The 25,916-nt window shown below is 40.7% G+C and overlaps 1 pseudogene; it reads left to right on the forward strand.

The window, feature by feature from the left end:
* Window positions 1-1,086: 1,086 nt before the first annotated feature.
* LOC113926546 lies at window positions 1,087-24,210 on the forward strand (annotated as a pseudogene).
* The last annotated feature ends 1,706 nt before the right edge of the window (window positions 24,211-25,916 follow it).

Raw genomic sequence — 25,916 nt, forward strand, 5'->3', positions numbered from 1 at the left:
CAGTTATAAAATAAATAAGTCATGGGGAAGACAAGCACGGCATAGAGAAGACAGTCAATAATAGTGCAATAACGTGTTTGGTAACAGATGACAACTACACTTACCATGGTTAGCATTTCCTAATGTATATAAATATTGAATCACTGTGTTATATACCTAAAACTAATATAATATTGTATGTCAACCACACTCTAATTAAAAATACATCTGTACATACATACATATAGGGGTTTCTTCACTCTGTCCTAATTGCTCTTGTATTTTCGATCTGACAGTGCCCTGTGCAATGAGCCTTTTCTGTTTCTGCTCACCCTTGGGTGTGTCGTAAATCAAATACTGTCTTCCCATTTCTCTCTTCTGTCTGGTGGCTTTTTTGCATTGATATTGCTCAAAGGTGGAGGGGGTCCTGGAGAACGAGGGCTAAGTCAGGTCAGGAGGAGGAGCCCAAACAGTGTGGGCAAGTGGGTAGAAAGGCTGTGTGCAGACCACTGTCCCCAGAGAGGAGAAGGTCCCCAGGAAAATTCTGTTGGAAAATAAATGCTTCCAGGGGCCACAAGAGGACAAGGGAATCCCTTTACCAAAGAAGGCCACCAACCTATTGATAAAAGAGGAATTTTTTTTAAAAAAGCCCACAAAGAAGAAAAACAGTTGACTTTAAGTCTTTTTTAAAAATTAAAAAGTCCAGCTTCATTTATGGCTGGTCAAAGGGGAGGATATGAGGGAAACAAGAGAGAAATGAAGATGTCAGGGCAATGTGGCGGTTTATGAAAGATGAGCTTGATTTGGGGCACACACGAGGCAGTCCCTTGAGTCCCAAATTTGTCTGTACCTTGAGGGCCCTGAAGAAGCTAGAGAGCGGTGGAGAACGGTGCAGAACGAACCTTCCAAGCGTTGGTTTCCAAAGCCGTCCGAGAAGAGGAGCCCCAGCAAAGGACAGAGGCCTGGGGAGCCCACAGTCAACCGGTCCCGCAGGAAAAGAACCCTGACTGGGATCTTTTTGGAAAGAGGTCTATCAGGTTCTTTAGGTCCTCTTTCTCTCACATGGCTCATACTCTGTAAATAAACCCTGTTGCCTCTACCTTAAAAATGTACCCTGGGTTGGAGCGCTTTCCACCGTCTCCACCATCACGTACCGGTCCAGGCCCTCACGGGCCTCGCCTGCATTCTGCGGTAGCCCCCTGCTTCTCCCTTGCTCTCCTGCAGGCCACTCCCCGCACAGCTGCCAGGGCGACCCTGCTAAAACCAGGACGCCCCACGTCACCCCGTGGCTCAAACCCCTCCAGGGACTTGCACCGCAGGCAGAGTGAAGCCAAGTCCTGGCGGAGTCCCGCCCCGACCTGCCTGATGTGCTTTCCGGCGAGCCCCCTCTGACCTCCTATCCCGCTTCGCGTCCCGCGCTCCCCCAGCCCGGCCTCCCCGCCCTTCCCCCGGGTGCCAGCCGCCGGCTGCCACCTCAGGCTGCGGCACTTTGCCTTTCCTTCCTCTGTCCAGACCTTCCCAAAGAGGCCCTGCCCTGGCTAGCCCATCTCAGCCCCACTCAGACGGGTGTTCTTCTTCCCTGCCTTACCTTTTTCTCTTTCTCACTGCCCCACATACTAATCTTTCACATACTGTAGCTCTGTTTCATTTTACTCTGTGTGTTGTCTGCCTCCTCCCACTCTGCTCACTCCCGAGTGCCCCGAACAGGGCCTGGTGCACAGTCGGTTCACCAGTGAATACTGTGGGCTCTGCGAGTGGGTCCTGGGGAGAGCGCGGAGGCGCCAGGCGGAACTGAAATGCACACGTCATGGAACCGGCTTCGGAGACGGAGAAGACGCCCAACAAGCTGCTTGAGGCCATCACCACATAGAGCCAGGTCCCCTGCAGCCCCTCGGAAATATTACTGAATTAATGAACACACTTTCTTCAAACTGGAGAAATCTGAGAGAGGATTGAGGCGAAACCAGTCAGAGTTGTTGATTTCAGACTCAGCCCATAAGCCCAGGTGACCCAGAAGCCTGTCACCTGGATGCCCCCTTGCTAGGTCCCTCTTTCTTTACTATTTAAATGAAAACACCGCAAGTCTTGTGGGGCAAATGCTATGGGAAGTCTAGGGACCCCCCCAAAGGATCTGAGTAAATCCCTGGGGCCTGCATTCTCTGAGTTACCCTGTCACTCACTCCATCTGACATATGTCAGAATCCGACTTGGGCTTCTCTCCTCCCTCATCCTGTAGAGACCACAACCCTATAAACCCTGATAATACAGAGTAGTGTATACAGCAGACTCATCCTAAGATAGGCATTATGCAACAATACAACACATTAAACAATTAATTTGAAAATTAGTTAGCTCTGTTCCTAAAAGTTCCTTGGCTCCCCACCGCCCCAGGGTTCCTCACTGGCCCGCTTTTCTCCTCAGGCCACAAGGACACAGGCAGGATGAGCCTGGCCCCTTGTGATAGCTCTCCTCTTTGGGTCTGGCAGAGAACTCCCTGGAATATCTTCACCTGCAAAATCAGGGACATTGAGGCTAGGTCTTGGAAAGCTGTTTTCCATTTCAATTAAGTATGTGTGATTCGAATTTTAGGAACATGGTTTGGAGTCATCACAACAAAATGTTTTATGAACACAATTTCCGGCTTGCAAATAGTTACAAAACTGACTCCTTCTCACCCATCTGTGGGGTGGGAAATTAAGAACAATTTAAATGGGTCTCACCTTCCCCAGTTGCTAATAATTCAGACCACAAGCCCCACTCACACCCCACGTTAGTCAGCCACTGTGGATTTAGGGGAGGAAATAAGAGAAGGACAGGCACAGGGGTGGAGGGGTGGGGCGCTCCAGATATGTGTATTTAGTAGGCAGTGGGGTGGAGGAAGGGATTAAGGCAAGAAGAAAATCTGCCTTACACCTCACTTCGGTCAAACGCTTTTTAGGAATCAAGTTGCAAATCATCACTTACCCCTGAGAGCAGACTTTACTTCAGTAGAATTAGCTGGCCTCCCAGCCGGCCTCTGGAGAATCATCAGCCCAGGAGGGGCACAGGGGTGCTGGGTGCCGCTGGCTGATTGCAAATCAACAACACCTATTCTACCTTGGAATCCCTACAGCAGTGGTTCTCAGAGTGTGGTCCCCAGACCAGCAACATCAGCATCAGCTTTACCTGGGAACTGATCAGATGTAAATTGTCAAGTCCCACCCCAGATCCACTGAATCAGAAACTCTGGGAGTGGGGCTCAGGAATGTGTTTTAACAGTCCCTCCACTAGCAATGCTGATGGACACTGCAGCTTGAGACCCTCTGACCTGATGACCCCCTCCCCCCTCCCAGGTCTTCCTGAAGGTAATGTTGGGCATTCTGTATAGTTTATACGCAAAGTCAGGCCTCCGAATCTGGGGAGATCTGCTGAAGCATTTCCATGTAATGGGAAAACAAAAAGAAACTTAATTTTACTTATACAGGTAGATGAACTGAAAAGGCACAGAGAGAAGGCTGGATGGTGCTGTTTTAAATCACTAGGCACAGGGATGATGTGCTGGATTCTGTGCTAACAGCCCTTCATTTTACAACAGCCCTATAGCGGGTATTTCTTTTCTATTTTATGAACGAGGAAACAGGAAATTCATTGTTCAAGTTCACTCTGGTAGTAAGTGGTGGAGCTGGGATTCACTCCAGAATGTTGGCCTCCCATACCCCTGCCCTGCCCTGCAAAACCCCGCCTTCTCTGCTGAGAAGTGATGAGGGGATTTACAGGTAGCTCGGTGAGCGGGGGCAGGAAAAGCTAAGGCCAGGGAGGAGCCCAAAAGCCCAGCCAGACGGCCACGTGTGCTCAGCGGCGTGGCAGCCACTACTGGGTGGTACCTAGTGGCAATAATTCACTTACACTAAGGAAAGATTGGTAATATATGTTCACTCAAATCCAAAAGGTAGGTAGGGAAGCAGTTATTTTAGAAAGGCTGAAATGCAATATGGTTGCACTGAATGGGATAAAATAAAAATATCACTTAATTATTTTGGAAGACTTACCTTTGCAGAAAACAACCCATTTACTGATGGCATTATCTAGATAAATGAAATATTACTGCAATATACTTTCATTCAAATGCATGGTGAGTTTTTTTGAAGAATGGGTTTCGTTTTGAACTCTGGACAGGCGAAGAGTGTCACCATTCCTTGTATCTCACCTTACGAACTCGAGCGTTGATGCAGGCAGCCCAGAACATTTCTCCCACGGTTTGGGTAGTCAGCACCCTCCCAGGAATGCACTTTAAACTAGAAAGCTTGACCAAAGCCAAGCAAGCGTAAGCAGTTTGTTATTACTATTATTGTTTCAATAACCATCTTTGGCAAACTTACCAGTCTTGTCTTCTTGAAAAAAAGAAGGTAATTCTTTTTCCCTGGTAACGGGAATAACTTATGAAAATAATGCCTTACAATACACAGAATGATGCTATGGATAGGCAACGCTCAAACAGGCAATTAATTAGTACCCGGGGCCCCCTGCCTGTTTCTCACCAGTATTTCAGCTCTGCCCTTGCAAAGAGGGGTAGTGGCATTCACATGAAACACTGGGGAAGTCAAAGCATTCCTATTCTGAGGATGGAAGGAACATTAATTATCCCTTTGAATCCTATTGGGTGAAGTGGGTTTTTTTTTTTCTTTCCTTCCCCAATCACAACAGGAGAATTATTTCCTAATAAAACTTCCACTAGGCCAGACGGTGTTGATGGAACATAATTTTTAATATGCAGTGGCCTGGAATCTGACAGATATTGGCAGAGTGGGTGCCCCTGTTTTAAAAAGCTGAATGTGGCTGACAGTAATATCACTGCTTCCTTATGTCTACTATAGTCAGTGCAAGGTTAGACAAATACATTCCCACCAGCACAAAATAGCAACCTTCCAAAATGTATGTCAGTGGTGTATTTACAGCCAAATCCAGAAGGAGCTTGCACTTCTCATGCTGTTCCCATTAATGAGACAAATGTCAGCATCCATAAGCTATTTTTTTGTTCCTGCTTATCAAATCTTTCAAAAAATTGATAACTAGTCTTTATAGATTGTGAAAGTCAGATATAACTCTGAATGTATTACTTTACTGGACCCCTTGGGGTAAACTTATCACCTGGAAACCATTTTACATGGACGATTTGACTTTCATGTGGCGTGTCATAATGCACCCTAGATGGAAATCTAAAATAAAATATCTGGACTGCAACCTCCCTCTTGGTGGAATTTATGATTCCCTCAGTACAATAATTTTGAAAATTGTATCCCTTAAGCTACAAGACTTGATATATTATTAACTGCTTGGATTGAAGAAGCTTTCCAATAGGCTTACGTGCTATCTAGAGGCACGGATTAATTTCTATGGAACTACAAGCTTATCTCAAACTGTTTTTCAGCAGTCTAAACTGCCAGCTTCATCTTCTTCCTAGGACAGAATAGAGTGTCCCTTTCATCTCTGGCATCTCCAGGATGTGCTGCTTTTAGAAGAGCTCCTCCACAAGATGGGGACCGTGGATCCACTAGAGAATTGGTTGTGTTCAGTCGATCACACCCCAGGGAGATGGATGTCCACTTAGGGCTCTTATCTTTCTATTTCTCGTGGCATTTTCTCGTTTTAATTTTAGTCTGGCCAAACTGAACTGGTGAACAGAGAATGCTGGTAGGAGGGAGTCTGGAGGGCACTGTTTTCATGGGTTTAGAGAACAGCTTTTCTTCTTTAACTTGAAGGGGCTTGTATTGCTGGAGGGAAACTTCAACTGTCTTCTGCTTGCTTTTACTGCTCCTCTTCTCTCACACTGACGCTGGGCCTTGAAAGTCAGCAATGACCACGAGAACCACAAGACCGTCCAAGGGCAGAGAGGGCCAGGAATCTTTCTGCAGGGCTCATTCTAATAAGACTCGTTTTTCCCTTCAGCCATGCCAAGGTTGAGTTGGGAATGCATTTAATTATATGTTTTACAGTCACCTCTGTATATTGTAAAGATATTACTAATTGTCCTGATATAAGGACAGCTTCCATAAACACTATTTCTAAGGACACCAAAGTGCAGGGCTTGAGAGCACATTGCCATAGAAACCAATGTGGCCTGTGGCCGTAGGTACTAGGAAAACATGAAAGTGTTTAGGATCAGTCACTCCACAAGAAGAAATTTTACAGCTCATGTGTGAAAGAAATGGACTGAGGTTTTCCCCAATTTGACAACAATCCCAAAACCTTACATGACGTTACCTGTAGCAAGTTGCAGAAATGAAAGAAACTTTTAAAGACTATCATTAATAAAAAACACATTTTTATCACCCATATTAGAGGATAGACTAAAGAGGTAGTCAACTGTAGTGGAAAAGTGTTGAGGTGTGTAGCCAGCAAATCGATCCAAGTATGTTAGTTTTGTGGCTTTTGTGAGGTTTATAATTTGTTGTGATTTTTTTCCCTCAACCTAAATTAATACCAGTAATTTTGTATTCTTTTAAAGAGGGCCCTCCAAATTGTATAAGCTTCAGGCCTTGCAATACCTGGATCCACCCCCAGGGTGGTTTAATCACACTTCTCTGATAACCCAATGCCAAACTTTGGATAATATAATCATCTTCTATGTGTATAATTTTGATCAATTACCAGGACTAAGCATTTAAGAGTTTTAATATCTTTCTTAAAGCTAAAGCATCATATGTATCTCCACAAATCATTTTAAGAGAATATATTGAATATATCAGCAAATTGACACTGGGATTCTTTTTTCAAGTTAGCATAATAGAGTTCTCTTGAAGGCTCTAAAGTTCTCTATGAAACACAAATATTTATGGTGACTTTCCAAATTTCCCTTTTTCCTTGCTAGTTATTCAATTATTTATTAGTTATCTTTAATCATCTGTTAGAAATTGTGTATGCACCAACGATTTTTATTCAGCTAGTAAATGTTCACTTGTCAGGTTTAAAACTATGTTGACAATTAGCGACCTGGGCACCTGGGTGGCTCAGTCAGTTAAGCATCTGCCTTCAGCTCAGGTAATGATCTTGGGGTCCTGGGATCGAGGGCTCCCTGCTCATCGGGGAGTCTGCTTCTCCATCTACCCCTCCCCCTGCTGCTCATGCTCTCTCTCTCAAATAAATAAAATCTTAAAGAAAAAAAAAAGAGGGCCGCCTGGGTGGCTCAGTCATTAAGCATCTGCCTTCGGCTCAGGTCATGGTCCCAGGGTCCTGGGATCGAGCCCTGCATCGGGCTCCCTGCTCAGCGGGAAGCCTGCTTGTCCCTCTCCCACTCCCCCTGCTTGTGTCCCTTCTCTCACTGTATCTCTCTCTGTCAAATAAATAAATAAAATCTTTTAAAAAAATAAAAATAAATAAAAATTTTAAAAAAGAGAATTAGTGACCTGACTTATTTAATAAGTAACTCAGTGATCAAATACTCAATCAGTAGGAATCAAGTCTGTTACTTAAAGATACTATTTTTTATGAGAAGATCTCAAGTTATCACTTCAGTGATCATTTACAGGAAAATGTTCTCCTTAAGGGAGCTATGGGAGCTATGGGCCTGTTGGCGAGGTGAAGGTAGTGTTTGTATTTCTATGGCCTTCCCAGCAGCCAATATACAGCAAGCGGTTTCTAAACAAGCTCTGTGCTGCAGGTGGGAAAGGAGCCAACAAGCACCCTGACTGATGCAGGGCCAAAATTGAGGGCATATTGGAGAGAAACCCATCGGCTTTCTCCAGGCAGCATGGGGGGACACTTGCCTGGGAGTAGGGCAGATGATTCCAGGATGTGTCTCTTGCTGGCCGTGAACTCCAAGCCACAGGCCATGGGACCAGGAAACAACGGTGGGCACTTGGGAAATTTCTGGGACTTTCTGGGCTATGGTAATTTCCCCACTCATCTTTCAGGCTGGCTGTTAGAAAACTTCTTCGAATACAAACACTGGCGCCTCCTTCGGCCCTTCAAAAAAAGGTTGACCCTGCAGCAAGCGGACCAATGAACATTACAGAAAGTGCCACATAGTCGCTTCCCTGGGAGACTCCTGGGCACACATCCCTCCTTGTTGGCTGTACAGAACACCCAAGTCTGCAGTTGGTAACTTTGGCTGCCACGGAGCCTTTGCATTTGTAGAACATTTAGCTTATTGACCTAGATGTTCTCATGTTTAGGAATAAAAAAAAGTAGTTTAATTAATTCACAATAAAAATCCTCCATTTCATAGAAGATAAAACTCATATAACCCAAACAGAATTGAATGTGTGATATGATGCAGTCATCAGCATGCAGCAGCCTTAAAAATGACAATATCTGACCTTAATATGTGTGACTCTATCAGGATTCCATTGTCGACATGTATATTTTTCAATATTCTTCTCTGAGCTGAAATCATGTCATTTATATGCAAATGACCACATCTTCAGCAGCTGCTGCTTCTCCGTTGAAGCCAAGGGACTTATTTGCACTTAATAAAGCCTCATAAATAGGTTTTGCCTCTAAAAGGGTGGGGGAGCAGGAAACCCATCGGTAGCCTTTTACAGTTACAAGCTTCTTTTTGTTTTGAAAGCTAGCGGCCACCCCTAACAGGATGGTTCTCAGTTGCCAAAGAAACACCACATCCTCACCCAGCCAGTTCTCCCCCTTCCCGCAGAAAACAGGTGTTAGTGTCCTTCACGGGGCCTTCTTCCATTGAAATTGGAGGCAATGCCCAATCTCCAGCAGGGGTTGTGATTTAATCCCGACTTCAGTGCAGGGAGGGCTGCCCTGTGAGCAGAACCTCTTGCCAGGCAGTAAGAGCAGGTGCCCCACTTGGGGAAGAACCCCGCAGGCCCCCCTCAGGCTGTCCTGAGTGAGGGGAAGAGGACCTGAGGAACTTCTGGGCAAGCAGAGGGGAATTTTTCCTTTTATGAGTTACCAGTTTCCCTTTTAAAACACTCTACACAGGGGCACCTGGGTGATTCAGACGGTTAAGTGTCCGACTCTTGATCTCAGCTCAGGTCTTGATCTCGGGGTTGTGAGTTCAAGCCCCGCATTGGAGAGCCCAGAGTGGAGCCTACTTAAAGGGAAAACAAACAAACAAACAAACAACCAAAAAACAAAAAGCACTCTACATAGAGAAGGGGCAAGATTGGGGATTGTTCGTAGGCTCTGATGGCCCAATCAAACAGCATTAAGACAACATTAAACACACCTTCATTCATGTGAGTAGTACACAGCCTCTCTCCTCCCCCACCCACTCCCATCTTCCTAGCTGGCCATTCTTTTTCAACAGAATTGGATGACAAAGGAAGATGGTATGAATCTACCCGCTTTCTTTTAACGCTCCTGTAAAACCACCCAGGCTTCTACTTTGGGGTCAACAGAAACATTTAATTCACCACTTAAGACCATTTAAAACATACTAAAAAAAAAAAGAAGACTATTATGGAATAATTGTCTCCTGCTGTTAGATGTAAGACAAACCTGAGGCACTTATGAAAAATAAATAATGATGGGAAGCAGGGTCATTTATTTTTAAAGCACTGTGTTGCTGATTTGGTAATAATGACCTATTATCCTTGTCAGAGTAATAGACTGTTCCTGGAGCTTCATTTCTGGTGTGTGAGCAACTGGCATAGTAGAGATGATTATACTGTCTGATAAATGTGTATAATCATCAAAGACACTGGTTGACAATACTGTCATTAAATTGTCACCAGCTTGGCAGAGAGACAAACATCCCTACCACATCAACCTATCAAAGATGTTTATAACTGCAACAACATCCAAGCACGATATTAGTGCAGATAACTGAAATCACATACCCTCAGAATCCAGCCACGCACGAGGAGCAATGTGTGGCCAGGAAGGAGATGGAAGGGGGAGATACCTGGCCCTTGCATCAGGAGTGCTGGGCTCCCCTCTCTAAGCCTCAGCGTTGTTCATTTTAAAAACAGAGCTATCTGTCCTCTCCATCTCACAATAGTACTATGAGTATCAACAGTTTAAAAGATATAAAATACAGAGGCGCCTGGGTGGCTCAGTCATTAAGCATCTGCCTTTGGCTCAGGTCATGATCCCAGGGTCCTGGAATCGGGGCTCCGCATTGGGCTCCCTGCTCCGCAGAAAGCCTGCTTCTCCCTCTCCCACTCCCCCTGCTTGTGTTCCCTCTCTCGCTGTGTCTCTCTCTGTCAAATAAATAAATAAAACCTTCCAAAAAAATAGATTCCTTCTTTTTTGTACGAGGTTGCTCTTGATATATTTAAGATTTTATATTGGTTTACTTTTTAAAAAATGTGATAAAATACATTTAATATAATTAAATTATATATAATAATATATAATTATATGATAAATATATATAATATTACCATCTTAACCTTTTTTTTTAAGAGAAAGATATAGAGTGGTGGTGGGGGGCGCCAAGAGAGAGGGAGAGAGAAAATGTGAAGCAGGCTCCATGCCCAGCACAGAGCAAAAAGTCAGATGTTTAAGCAACTGAACCAACTGAGCCACCCAGGTGTCCCCCATCTAAACCATTTTTAAGAGTACTAATCAGGGACGCCTGGGTCGCTCAGTCTGCTAAGTGACTTCAGCTCAGATGATGATCTCAGGGTCCTGGGAGTGAGCCCCGCATCGGGCTCCCTGCTCAGTGGGGAGGCTGCTTCTCACTCTCCCTCTGTTCCTTCACCTCCCCCCCATCTGTGGTCCCTCTCTTTCAAATGGTTAAATAAAATCTTTTTTTTTTTTTTAAAGAGTACAATTCAGTGTTAGGTATATTTGTATTGCTGTGCAACTATCACCACCATCCATCTCCAGAACTCTTTTCATCTTGCAAATCTGAAACTTTGTACCCATCCAGATAATAACTCCCCATTCCCCTCTATCCCTTCAGACCCTGAAAATAATCGTTCTACTTCTGTGTCTATGAATTTGACTACTCTAGATGCTTCATGTGTGGAGTGTTTGTCCTTTTGTGTCTGGCTTATTCCACCTAGTATAATGTCCTCAAGGTTCATCCACATTGTAGCATGTGTCAGAATTTCCTTCCTTTTTAAGGTTGAATAATAATCCATTGTATGTATATATAACATTTTTAATCCATTCACCCACTGATAGATAGCTGGGTTGCTCCTATTTTTTGGCTATTGTGAGTAATACTGCTATGTACATGGATAAACAAATATCTCTTTGAAATTCTGCTTTAATTTTTTAAAAAGATTTTATTTATTTGTTGACACAGAGAGAGAGGCAGAGAGAGAGCATAAGCAGGGGGAGCCGGAGAGGGAGAAGCAGGCTCCCTGCTGAGCAAGGAGCCCGATGTGGGGCTCGATCCCAGGACCCTGGGACCATGACCTGAGCTGAAGGCAAATGCTTAGCCAACTGAGCCACCGAGGTGCCCCAAACCTTTATATATGTATTTTTAAGATTCTACTTTTAAGTAATCTCTACACCTGACGTGGGACTCGAACTCACAACCCCAAGATCAAGAGTTGCACGCTCGACTGACTGAGCCAGTCAGGTTCCCCTTGAATAAAACCTTTAAAAAAATAATAACAAGCTGCTTGGACGTGTACCCTATACACTTCTTACAGAGTTTGATATTTGACTAAAGTAAAAGAATATAATTTTGTATCCACAAAATTCCATACTGTTCCATATTTAGTCTGTTGTTTGGGCCATATGAGAATCTTTTGAATCCTAGCATTCTTTCACTAATCAGTAAGTGAAAATGTTGAACAATTTAGGACTGAGGGGCCAACCTCTAAGTTATTCCTCCCAGAAACCTTCCTCTGGAGTTATGAAATTTCTTAAGTAGCACCATTAGGATTACTCAGCAAGTTAAAAATCTTCCTACCTGGAACAGTCAGCTCATAGTTCTTTCATAAGGGTATCATGAGATTCTTGGTGAGGCTGAAATCCCAATACTCTTTGTCTATAAAATCCCCCTGATTTCCAGTATATACATACCCCTTTAGAAAAGGAAAATGCATTTAGGTTGGTATGACCTTACCAAACGTACACTACTCCTAGCGATCACTATTTACACTGGAAACTGGTAAAACCATCTTTAATATAATTAGTTCTAGGTTTATTGATTACTTATTCACAATATTTAGTCTTTCTTCATAATTTCTTAAAGACTTCTGTTGTGATTTCAACTATTTAGTTTATAAAAATAGTAATGATAGAAGAATAGCTACTGTGCATTGAGTATTTATTATGTGCCAGGTACTGGTTAAAGTGCTTTATGTTGAATTGTTCCCCTACCCTATGAGACAGACTATTATCCCAATTTTTACAGGAGAAGAAACTGAAATTTGGACTGTTACTGTTAAATAACTTGCCAGGAGAATAAAGTAGATGCTAGGTGTATCTGACTCCAAAACCCATTTTCTCAATCTATTATATTACCTTCCCTTGGGATGCAATGGTTCAGATGTGGAATCTTGGACAAGCTGGGGCTCCAATCCTTTTTACTAACATTTATTCCATTCTTTCCAGTCAATCTTCCAGTCTTCTTTCCCGGGGGGTGGGGGGTGGGCGGGGGAAGGTAGTAAAATAGGAGTGGAGAAGTTCTTTTCCTCACTGCTACTATAAGCTAACTTAGCATCAGTATTTTCAAGCTGGGACTTTTCCCTTCCCAGAACTCCCCGTGCTCTAAATTTTTAATTTTCTTTAGCATTTTTACCTGTTTCTGGACATTAGTCTTCCTCTAAGACTTGAGTTACTTCAAGACCTTGGGTATGTGTCATCCTGTTCACCATTCACCCATGTCCATCAGAAAACTTGCTATCCAACTACAAGCTTGCTACCTCACTGGATTCCTCCAGCTTTTCTTCCTCACTGGGACCATTGCAATGGTCAGAATCCAAATGTGCACTTATTCATTTTCATTGTTTGCTTTTCTTCTAACAGAGTCACTATCATGTCATCAGTTAACAGGCGTTTCCATTGGCCCCATCAGAACCGTGCACTTTAGAGAAAGCCAAGCTTGCACTGCACAACCTGCCCATTCTCTGACTGCATTTGGCAATAGCACTTGGCTTGGTGTTGTATGTGATATACACATTTCTTCTTGCAACCTCTCCCTGCATTCTCAAGAATTTCCTGGGGTGGCACACTCAGAACATCAAGAAAACAACAAATCTGCCATGACTCTGTCATATAGAAAACTTTCTGGGTGATAGCCAGGGAAGTTCTGACGTGGAGTGGAGGTTAACAGCTTGGGCTTGGAGTAGGGATGGTGCCATCTCTTCAGCTTTACTTTCCTCAATTAAAAGTAGGGATGGTAAGCATGGGATAATAGGATAATGTTATATAATGGATGTAAGTGCTCCTTAGCACCGTGGCTGTTCATAGTACCATTTTTTAAGTTTCTCCGCCCCATGTAAGATTTTGACCAGCTGCTCTAAGCTCCTTCCCATTCTACCCTATTAACCCAATGGCATACCCTGTCCAGTGACTCCCAGTGAAGACATTTAACCACTTTCTAAAGGCTTTGTGGACATTTTCCTCATCCTCTAAGTGGTTCATGCTTGTTTAATTTTGCATATAGAACAGAGACCAAGTAGATTAAAAGACACTGTTTATGGTTGAAAATATCTTTTTAGAAAATATCTTTGGGGTTTAAAACCCTAGGAGAGGGGAATTAACTCATGACAGGACTGATTTCTTCCCACACTTAGGATGCCCCTCACTCACTCTCCATTTCTCTAAAGGCCTCAGAATAAAGGAGCTAGCAAAATGAGCTTGTGATGAATAAAAGGCAAAGCAAGAGCTTCTGCTGTGGTGCTTCCCTGGTTTACGTCATAGCTCGGTCTTGGATTACAGGTAGTTTGGGAAAGTCATTTCAATCCAACTAAAATGACATCAGTGTAGCTCTGTGCCATGAGCCCAAAGGTGGCACATTAGTTTCCCTTGCTGCTATAACAAATCACACAAACTCTGGCTTAAAACAACACGAATTTATTATTTACACGTCTAGAGGTCAGAAGTCCAAAAATCAGTGTCACTGGGCTAAAATCAAGGTTGCTTGACTTTAAAATCCAGGGCTACATCTCTTCTGGAGGCTCTAGGGGAGAATCCATTTCCTTGACTTTTCCAGAAGCCACCTGCATCCCTTGACTTGGGGCCCTTTTTCCCATCATTGAAGCTAGCAGTGTAGCTTCTTCAAATCTATCTCCCTTTCTCTCTGTCTCTCTGGCCTTTGCTTCCATCCTTCCATCTCCTTCTCTGACTCTCTTGCTTACTTCTTTCATTTATAAGAACACCTGTGAGTACATTGGGCCCACCTGGATGATCCAGGATATTCTCCCCATCCCAAGACCCTTAACTTCATATGTTCAAGGTCCCTTCTGCCATGTAATTTGACACATTCACGAACATGGGAGATTAAAACATGAGTATCTTTGGGGGCCTTATTTTGCCTACCACAGGTGTATATTATACATCCTCTCCTCAGTCATAGGGCCCAGATATTATCAGTCTCCGTTTATATTTGGCTGTCAGTACTTCAAATGGAACAAGTTGGCATTCAAAGAAGCTGAAGTTAATCAAATAAAAAGCAGGTATCAGCATGCACTTTATCACATCACCAAGAGAATCAAAACAGTATGATAGTAAATTTGACTTCTTGTCATGTTGAATTCCTCTTTTGGTGCTACATTATCGGAAAGAGGCAGTATTGTTATAATGTAATTTATATAGTGCCTTCCCCTGAGTGATGAACAGAATACTCCTCAGGACCCTCAGAGAATAAGTCTATCTCTTTTTATCCCAGCTCAGCCACTCCAGCAATATAGTATGCTGCAATATTATATCTGTGTGCAAGAAATAAATCAGACTCACAAAATTTAAAGATGTTCCCTTAAAGAAATTCCTTTTGGAGTTCCTTTTTTTTTTCCCTTTCATTTGAAAATGTTCTTTGGGTGGTATAGAGCCATTGACCCACATTAGGTTAATTAGGTCAATTAGCCTTTATGTAGTAATTGCCACTCAGGTGGCTTTGAATAATTCCCTTTGAATAAAGATGTGCCTTGAAAAGAGATTATAACTTAAATTCCTGCCACACAGTAGCATTAAGAAAACATGCATTTATCAATTCTTTCTGCAATATGGCTTTGGGTATAGGAATGATATTGGGTAGAAAAAGCTTAAGGACTTTACCTTGATGAGTTGATTATTCACATTTACACATTGTTAAAAGCCACGTGTATAGTTTCCATTTGGACAGGCTGTTGGTAATCCTAAATGCTGAGCCTAATTTAGAGCAACTCCCTCTCTTCTTCCAAACTGTCAATATTAATTTCCACATTTTCAAACTTACACTGGCCCTAGCATCTAATCTTGGACTCTTACTGGTGATCTGGACTATCTGAAATTTTTTGCTTTCTGCTTCTCTCCTTCACCATCCTCCCCATAGCTTATGTTAATATGAAAATAGCTATCACTTAATGTGTATTTTCTAGGTACCAGACAATTCATTCATTATTGCTAATTGTTACTTTGAGTTAACTAACAAATATTTGTTGAAATATTTGCTCTAGATCCAGGAGATACAGCCCAGTGAACATCTTTATCTCCGTGTAATACTTAGGAAATAGAGACAGAGAAGTTTAGTGACTAGCCTAAGCTAGTCATGCGTTTGGACAAGGCCCCCAGTCAGCCTGGCTCCACAGCCCAGCTCTGCCCACCCCACCAGGCTGGAACTGCTGTCTGATTTAGAGGCCATGTTTGAAACGAATTCAACTGTTGCCAACGAGGTCAGAACATTCCAAAAATAATAAAAGGCACTTTAGAAATGAGGTTGAAAAAATAGACAATTCCCAACTACTCAGAACACAGATCCCAGCTATTAGTAATTAAAGGCTTTAATTTTTTTTAGCTTCAAGATTCTGATGCCTGTACAAGTGCAAAAAAGCTGATATATTCAGTAAGAGTACCCATGTAAATGTAAATGGAATGAGGGGTAGTTCTAGTTGCATCCTTTCTGCTTTCTCTTGCTCTAGTTCACTCAGTCCCTGATAATATATGTCGAACCAAGCCAGTCACATCGTCAGCTGTGTAATGACAGCTGTGTAGTCTTTGATCTCCCACTGCAGGGGAAGGACTCTGTGAGTAAATTAATTCTATTGATGATAATTAATTCTCATCAATTCTATTGATGAGATCTGGACATTTGAATGGCCTGGAATATGGAGATTCTTTTGTTCCTGGTTGTTGGTTTTTGTTTGTTTGCTTAAGATTCATTTATTCATTTGAGAGGGAGAGGAGGAGAGAGCACGGAGGGACAAGGGAGAGGGAGAGAGAAACTCCTAGCCAACTCCACGCTGAGCGCAGAGCCCTTGTGGTGCTCCATCTCATGTCCCTGAGATGGTGACTTGAGCTGAAACCAAGAGTCTGAGGCTTAACTGACTGCACCAGCCAGGTGCTCCTGTTGGTTTGTTTTACAAGTGTTTTAAGCTTTAAAACCTTTTGAGAATCAGAAAGTTTCATATTAGAATGTAAAAATGGCATTTCTGGAAGGCAATTTGACAATTTATTTCAATAATTTAAATGTGCATTTCTAGTGAAAGGCAAATAGATAAAGATATATGTATAAGAATGCTACTTGTAACATTAGTCATTAAAAAAAGTGGAAAAAATCTAAATATACATCAGTAGGGTAGTCATTAAATAAGTTGTGCAGATCCATGCACATAATACATTAAAAGTGATTTATATCAACCAATTTATATTGTACTCTCAAATGAAAATAAGATTAAAAAGCAGATTATAATCCCACATTAAAGCCTGTGTGTGTGCGTGTGTGTGTGTGTGTGTGTGAGAGAGAGAGAGAGATCTGGATGGCTATACTCCAAAATATGCACTGTCATTATTACTAAGTAATGGGATTGAGGGTGATTTTAAATTCTTTGTACTTCTGTATTATCTGAAATTTCTTCTTTTATCCCCATTTCCTTCTTAGATTACTCAAACCACTCCCTACTGACCACTATGCTAATGAATTTGATGTAAATCTTTTAGTTTGCTTGTAGTCCTACAAAATTTTTTTATAGATATTTTAAATTTACTTAGATGGTGTCACATTCTGTTTCTTACGTTTTCCACCTAATAATATGTGTTTTAGATCTATGTTGCTACATGTACAAGTCTATTGCATGTAACTGCTGAATAATTTTTATAATATAGCTACTGTAAATAAGCACGAGCTTTCATAATCAGAAAAAAATCTAGCAAAGCTCTTTTTATTGTGAAGAAAGAAAGAAAACAATCTTTCTTCTAACATAAGAGTATGAAGCCATAAATTGTTTTACATAATTTTTCCACAAAAATATCCCAATGGAGAAATATTTATTACACTGGCGATTCTATTTTACTAAACACCTCTACTTTATATAAGTGCTTGGACACATGGAACTCTTTTCTATAAATACAGAAAATTTAAAGAGAAAAGAGAATGTTTCTTTCTACGAAGTTTCTGAAATGCTTGACTTATTTTAGGAGGCAAAAATTTCAAAAGACAAAGTTATTTTGAAACTGAAAAGTAGTGAAATGAACTCATTACAGTGTGTTCTCACTATATATTGAAAATGAAATTAAAATCATTTAAAATAAAAGAAATATGACATTGTAATGCAAACAGAAATTGAGGAAAATCCCAAAAGGATAGGAAATAGTTGGTTGATGGACAGCACAGGAAAATGAAAAGACAATCAGAAGAAGTAATAAAGCCTATTGGGAAAAACCTGAAATTTATATATTGAAAATTCATAATTTTTAACATAAAAATCTAATAATAACTTTAATCCCTTTTCTTTCTTTAAACTTTAATTTAAGGATAAAAATAGAACTTCAAGGGTAACTTTATTCAGTCATATTTTTTATAAGATAGATATCAAATACTCTCAGTAAAAGCTTGTGTTTAACTTTCAAACTTTTCTTCAAAACAATATATTCTTAGATGAGAGGTGTGAAAAAAATCACATATAATTTATATTATGGGGGAAAAAACACCAAGATGAGAGTCATATTCCAAGCAGATATGACCGAAGTATTGTGATCCCAGAAAAGGTCACAAATCACTGTGTTTCTTCTCTTTCTTATTTAGGCTAGTTTTCACTGATAGCAGCAGAGAAGCTTTATAACACAGCACTGGCAGACAAGACCAAGTTGCCCATATTAAGAGGATTTTGTTAAAAGCAGGGCCTCCTTTTTTTCCTCTCTCTCTCTCCAAAATATTGGGTTTCAGAATGAAGTCATTGAGCTAGGGAAGATAAGTAGCCTTTAGGGGAGGCAGGTCAGAAAAGGAGATTAAAGTACAAAAGCTTAAGTGTGAAAACTAAAAAAACAAAATAGTAACCTGAAGTTTCAGAGTCAAATGGGAAGAAAAGATGTCTACTCATGTTGATAGGGGACCTGCACAGGGGAAAGGCCTCACCCAATGATTGGATAATCTATGGAAAAGGTCATAGTAGCCTTGTTTCTCTGGAAACTAAGTTAAACTGGAGACAGAGACCAGAGGATGTGTCTTGGCTAAGAGTCCTCTTGAATTTGCCTTAAATTCTCCAACAGAAAAACTCTAAAGATTAGGGGAAAACATGGATTTTGATGATTTGATGTAACTTTAAAGATGTAGTATTTCAGTATTTCAGTCTAGACAGAATGGCATTAATGATTATGCAAAGGGTTCTCTAATCACATAAAGTTCAAGCTTTGTAACCTTTGGCAATTTATTTAACTTCCTCATGTATAAAATATATGTACATAATGGGAGTATTTACCTCATCGGACTACTGAAGGAATTGAATATGCCATCCATAAGGCATAGGGCAAGGTCCAGCTATAGTACATATTCAGTAATGTTGGCTAGTACTGGTAGTAGATATGATAGGAATTTCTTTTGTAAAAGCAGGTATGTTTACCATTTGAGCATTTATCTGATGACTGAGATCCAGATCTGAGTTTCTACACCAGTTGATGTTAGTATGTTGTATGATTTTTATTTTTATTTATTTATTTTTTTTTTAAAGATTTTATTTATTTATTTGAGAAGGAGAGAATGAGAGACAGAGAGCACAAGAGGGAAGAGGGTCAGAGGGAGAAGCAGACTCCCTGCCGAGCAGGGAGCCCGATGCGGGACTCGATCCCGGGACTCCAGGATCATGACCTGAGCCGAAGGCAGTCGCTTAACCAACTGAGCCACCCAGGCGCCCTGTTGTATGATTTTTAATAGATCAATCTGAAGATGTTAGTTCTTGCTAATAATATTAGGAAATGAGACTTCTTTCACAAATCTATCACTATTGATAATATTTTGGGTCCAAGTTTCAGTTTGTAAGCTCAAGGATGCAAGAAATGTTTTAATTTCTATTTCAAGCCCCCATTCCACTAGATGTTGGGAAAACAATCTCAGTCAATGCAGTTTCCCCTCCCCTTATACTGGGATTGAATGTATGTTCCGGGGACTGTTACCTGTCAGTTGTCATCATCTCTATGCTGCTATCTGGTGAAGCACACCTCCTGGTCCTGACTGGCAGTCCATGAAGTTTACAGCTGCATCCTCCTTGTGTTGGACACTAGTTTCTGTGACTTTTGGGAGACTGAGGAAGGAATGGGGCAACAAAAGGCCCTGCCTCATCCCCGTAGTAGCCTCTGACTCATGGGAAATGCTTCAGCTACTCTGCATGCTCTCCTGGGGCACAGAGGCTACCTCAGTCTCCCTTTTTAGCTCTAACTTACCACACCGCCATCTCGACCCTATTGCTCCTGTGCCATTGGCATGGGGGAGTGGGGAGAGTTCTGGAGTCTTGCCACCTTCTCAAAGTACACTGGAAAAGTGACATTCTTTCTGCTCTCGAATTTCTAAAATTATGCCGAGAGGGGTGTTCTCTTTTTTCCTAAACCTTACCACACTCGACTTTAGAATAAATCCAAGAGAAAGCTGAGCCCAGGTTTTTTCTCAGGTACCCAGCATCTGAGCTCTTTTCTTTTCCTCTGACTTCTCTCCTTTTCCCCAAGTCTAGAGAATCTTCAGTCTTTTTTTTTTTTTTTTTAAGATTTTGTTTATTTATTTGACACAGAGAGAGAGACACAGAGAGGGAACACAAGCAGAGGGAGAGGGAGAAGCAGGCTTCCCGCGGAGCAGGGAGCCCGATGTGGGGCTTGATCCCAGGACCCTGGGATCATGACCTGAGCCGAAGGCAGACGCTTAACGACTGAGCCACCCAGGGGCCCCGAGAATCTTCAGTCTTGAAGACAGGAAAAACGGGTTTTGATCCATCAGTTATTTTTCCAGTTCTTTTGTCTCAAGTCTGGATCTTAGATCTGAGACGTTAAAAATCAAGGATTTGATAACCCTCCTTGAGGAACATCTACTTCATAGTCTACCTGCCTCAATGAAGGAGGCAACAGGAAAAAAAAGAAAAACAACAAAACAAAAACAACCAACAACATTGGTTAATACCTCAAAAATACATCAAAGTAGGGAGGGATGTATGTTTTATCGTTTCCATCTAAAACTACATTTTAAATACTTTAACTTTCCATAATGAATAAAAAAGTCTTCCAACTAAAATATTTTTCTTTAGTTAGAAACATGGGTTATTTTATACACTGTTGATAAGTGCTTGATTTTGTAATTTCCTTTCAGCTCAAATTGTAAATATTAATTACATACCTTATATGCATGTAAATGATCCTAACTCCAGTCTGCTAGGTGCGGATGACTCATTTCTTTAGTTCCCTTATCCCCTTGTTTTCTCCTTCCAGAATCTGCCAATATGTTCCCTCTGTGACCTTTTGCTCTTCTCCAAATTTACTCCATCCTCTAAATTCATTCTTTTAATAATCCACTACCCAAAAGAATGTGTAGCTTTCCTTTTCATAAATTTGTCTATGTATGCATGTTACCTCCTTAAGAAGTCCAGACACTACAAATCTTACGTAGAGTCTAGAAAAACTTGCTGATAATATAATTTGATGGTGATGATATTAATTTTTTAAAAACCTTGGGGTGCCGGGATGGCTCAGTCAGTTAAGCATCCGACTCTTGATCTCAGCTCAGAACTTGATCTCAGTGTCATGAGCTCAAGCCTTGCCTTGTTCTCCATGCTGGGTGTGGAGCCTACTTAAAAAACAAACAAAAACCAAAAAACCTTTGATAACTTTAAAAGTCCTGTATTTTTGTTGCATTTTGATCATTGTTACCTGGATCACCGATGGGTCCCTTGAAACATGAGCTGCTCATATTCATCTTTCTAAGACTAGTTCATGACATAAGAAGTAGCATAAAACAGCTGTTCAATCACTATATTCAATGAAAGAACAGTAAGATATTTGGTCATTTCAAACATTAATGCATAGCAAGACCATTCTAACCTACGTACACCATAAACTACAATACTTATGTGCACAGTATTTTGAAACTGTAAGTATAGCAGCAGCTATGGGTAAAATTGTGTTTAGAATTGAACTATTTTGGTTTATAGCTCGAAAAGAATTCCTTAATACATTTAAGGAAGAAGAGAGCGAAGTACATTTTACATTTATGCTGAAAGATAGAAAGTTTACAAAAATGGGTATGAGTTATAACCTTTAATATTAGTTACTAAACTAGGAAAAGTATGGTGCCAATCTGGGTTCAGTTCTAGTTCTACCAAGGATTAATTGAGAAACTATGGGCAAATAATTTAGTATTTTGGTAGGCTGTTTTCCAGTTCTGTAAGTTGAAATTTTGAATTAGAATCTAAAGGGTTTTTTATTGTACCATTCAATTATTTCCTTTATTATTTTTTATTGTACCACTCAGTTATTTCCCTTATAAAAATGCATCAGATAATAATGGAAAGAAAAAAATTAAAGTAATTTTTAAAGTAAAATAAAACTTTTGTAGTGAATTAGTAAAAATGACTGTAGTAGTAGCTTCAGTACCTTTTCTGGGCTGCTGTAGATTTGAAGCACTTTAAAGGACAGTACCCCAGGAAGAAGAGAGTATACCTACCAGTGCAGGAGTGAAAGGATCAGATCAGTTGCCCTTGATTGAATCAACTTTGTCCTCGATTGTTCTCTATTTAAAGACTGAAGTATTGGAGCCATTGGAATAAAGATTCAGCATACTCACTGTTTTGTGGGGGTTTTTTTGACAATGCCATTAATAATCAACCTGCTGGAAGGGTTGTCTTTGAATTTTTTCTGATGTGTTCCCCCAAACATGGGATAAATTTTATTGTCTTTTACAGGTGAAAAGGGGTCAGGGAAATTAACTCAGAAGCCATTATATAATAAGAGTTTTCAGTTTTGCAGCATTGTCAAAGATTTTCAGATGGTGACTTCAGTGAAGAAAATGAAGGAGAAGGGGAATCTATTAATGGAGGATATTTTGAAGATGAGAGTTTCTCTGTTAAACATAACAAGGGGGAAGGAAACAAAAGGTTTATAGTTCTTCATAACCACAAAACCCAACTTCTCATTTAGATGGGTATCATGTTGTTTTTGGGCAAGTGAATTCTTTTCAGGAAGTTGTGGGAGAAAGAAAACCAGAAAACAGATGCAGTGAGCAAACCATTTGCTGAGATAGATACTCAGTTGTGGAGAGCTAATTCCCAAACTAGAGCTAAGAAAGAAGAGAAGGCATAAATCCTCCTCCTCATCATCATCCAGTGACTCATATAGCTCAAGAGATTCTCAGTCCTATTCTGATTCTGAAAGTACTTCTGAAGGGAAATTTTATTTTATCTTATTTTTAGATTCTTTTTAAAGATTTTATTTATTTTAATGAGAGACAGCATGTGCAAGTGCAGGTTGGGGGAGGGGGAGACGGAGAGGGATAGAGGGAATCTCAAGCCAACTCTGCGCTGAGCGTAGAGCCCTACATGGGGCTCCAACTCACAACCCCGAGATCATGACCTGAGCCGAAACCAAGTCTGATGCTTAACCGACTAAGCCACCAAGAAACCCCTGAAGAGAAATTTTAAAAAGAAAAAAGAAACACAGGAAAAAATTCCCAAACACACACACACAGACACACACACAGACACATGAAAGAAAAGCAAGAAAAGCATTTACTGAAAGTGAGGTTGAAAATCTTAAAGCATAACACCAGTGTATTGTCCATCCAGAAGAGTTCCCTCCTATACCTGAAAATAGATTCCTAATTAGAAATGCTCCTAAAGCTGATGACAAAGAAAGGAAAAACAGAGAGAGAGAGAGAGAGATCTACCTAACTTCCAGCCTGCTTCATATCAGAGGAGACTTTACTAGGTCTAGCAAAGAAATTAAAGGAATAGGACCAAGGACTATCAAACTCCCTCCACATTCAGATCAAGAGATCATTTCAGACATAGTAAGACTGCTTCACATTGGAGGCAAGAGATTCAGAAAGCCCAAAGAATGAGGGTATCCAGTGGTGAAAGATAGAACAAAGGAGCTTAACAGTGAGTTAAACAGGGGCACCTGGGTGGCTCAGTCGTTAAGTATCTGCCTTCGGCTCAGGTCATGATCCCAGGCTCCTGGGATCAAGCCCCGCATGGAGCCCAGCACTGGGCTCCCTGCTTGGCGGGAAGCCTGCTTCTCCCTCTGCCCCTCCCCCTGCTTGTGTTCCCTCTCTCACTGTTTCTCTCTCTGTCAAATAAATAAATAAAATCTTTAAAAAAAAAAGAGTGAGTTAAACAAAAGAAACTGAAACAAAAGAAAATCAAAGAAATCCAGCTAGAGTAAAAGAGAAAACTGTAACTGATCATAGGCATTTGTCCAAGAGTCCAAACAGAAAAAGTGAAAAGGAAAAGAAAACTAAAGACCATTAATCTAACAGTAAAGAGAGAGACATTAGAAGAAATTCAGAAAAAAGATGATAAATATAATAAAAAACAAGGTGAAGAAAGGGGCCAAATCTAAAAGTGGGAGTAAGAGCAAAAAGAAGTCAAAGAGTTAAGAAAAGCATAATACAAAAATAAACATAATACAAAGCACAATGGAATAAAGAAGATGGGGGTCAAGGAGTAAAGAGAGGGATCATAAGAATATTAAAGAAAAAGTCTGAGTCTAAAGGAAAAGATCAGGAAAGGGGTAAAATTAAAGAGAAGTTTAAATAGAATCAAAGAGCATGAGCACGATCATAATAAAAGGGAAAGAACAGATGCACAATGTAGAAGGGAAATACAACCCAAGGCAGTTACAATGGTCCTCACTCATCAACAGTTACTCATCTGTCCTTACTCGTCCAGCAGCCTCAGCGCCCATCCCAGTACCTCACTCTCATCTAGAAGAAATTGAGCTCACAGACAAATACATAGGAGATAAGGTGCCCAGCAAGATTCTGAAAAAGAAAAAAAAAGAGCTTTTCTTCTCTCTTTATCCATAGTTGAGGGGAGGTTGAAATATGGTAAAATGGTCCCATTTTTTCAACAAAAGTTAATTCTGCCAGCTACAAGAAGACTTGGAAACCAGATGCCACTTCTCAATAGTTTAAGAAACATGTGACCTGGAGTATCACCTCAATTTTGTCACCCATAAACTGAGGTTCTTTTATCTGACCCCAATATCAAAGGGATACTATAAGAAATATTTGTAAGATATTTTTAAAGTGCTTGTGGTTCTGAGAGGGAAAACTGGTATATGGGGTGAGACTATAAAATAAAGGTTCCAAAAATGAAAAAAAAAAAAAGCAGTTACAATGGTAGAACAAGAGAAAGAAGCTGACTTAAGGGCAGGAGCAGAAGGATGGGATCTAGAAGCCATGACAGAACTGGCAGAGAAGCAAGGAGTACCACAGATACAGAGAACAGGAGTACAAGAGGGCAAAGCCAGTACCGGGACAGAGAAAAGCAACATCAAGAAACAAAGGTAGGAGGGGAAGGGGGAGAGAAGAAAGTCAAAGCAGAAACAACGAAAAATAGAGAAATCAAGGAAGTTCACCCTGGAAAGAAAATGCTGAAGGTCAGAAAAGAATATATGACTGGGGCGCCTGGGTGGCTCAGTCGTTAAGCATCTGCCTTCGGCTGGGGTCCTGGGATCGAGCCCCGCATCGGGTTCCCTGCTCAGTGGGAAGCCTGCTTCTCCCTCTCCCACTCCCCCTGCTTGTGTTCCCTCTCTCGCTGTGTCTCTCTCTGTCAAATAAATAAAATCTTAAAAAAAAAAGAATATATGATTAAAAACATGATCATAAGAGGTCAAATAATAACAGGGGGGAAAGGCTGATAGAGATTAAAGTCCATTCTCAAAATGAAAACAAAGTAGGACAATGAATTGAAGTTCTCCACATTGAAAAATATGGAGTATGAGAAGTCCACATCTTCAGTGGAAAAGAAAAACCAAAAATCAAAGGGACAAGAAAATGACCATGTACCTGATAAAAATTTTAAAAAGTTTGGTCATAAAAAAATTTGATTATGAGTCCAGCCCTAGAAAAAATGAAGACAAAAGTAGATGAGTGAGTTGTGGAACGTTCATTTCCATTTTGTCTTAAATTTTAAACTGTAGAAACTTACTGATGAATCTCCTTTATGTTGTTTTCCTCTTTTCATTGTTTTTGGGTTGTTTTATGTTTGTCCTTTTTTTTTTGTTAATGTGAACTTGACTTAGTTGATCTTTTGATAACTTGCAACCTGAAAAATTTGTACTGCTAAAGTTTTAATAAACTTGAAATTAAAAAAATATTGTAGTAAAATTTGTTTAGATTAAAAAAATCTTAAGTTCTAAATGGTAAGAAGTTTATGTTGACAAACTAATCAATACAGAAACAAAACCCAAAATGATGACTTTATCGTGTGTGTATTTTCTAAAGGATTGAAGCCACCTACTGTCGTAAGGATGGCTTCAGTGTGCAAAATGCTAATGTTGGCTGAATTTTCATCGTTATAGTTACGACATATGTGAGAGCAGGCTTATGCACATTTTTCTAAATTTTTCAGTATACTATGGGGTTTGGGTTTTTTTGTTTCATTCTGCTTTGCTTTGTTTTGTTTTGTATGTACAGAGTT

This window comes from Zalophus californianus, chromosome 4 (assembly GCF_009762305.2).
Source record: "Zalophus californianus isolate mZalCal1 chromosome 4, mZalCal1.pri.v2, whole genome shotgun sequence".
In the NCBI taxonomy this organism is placed as follows: Eukaryota; Metazoa; Chordata; class Mammalia; order Carnivora; family Otariidae; genus Zalophus; species Zalophus californianus.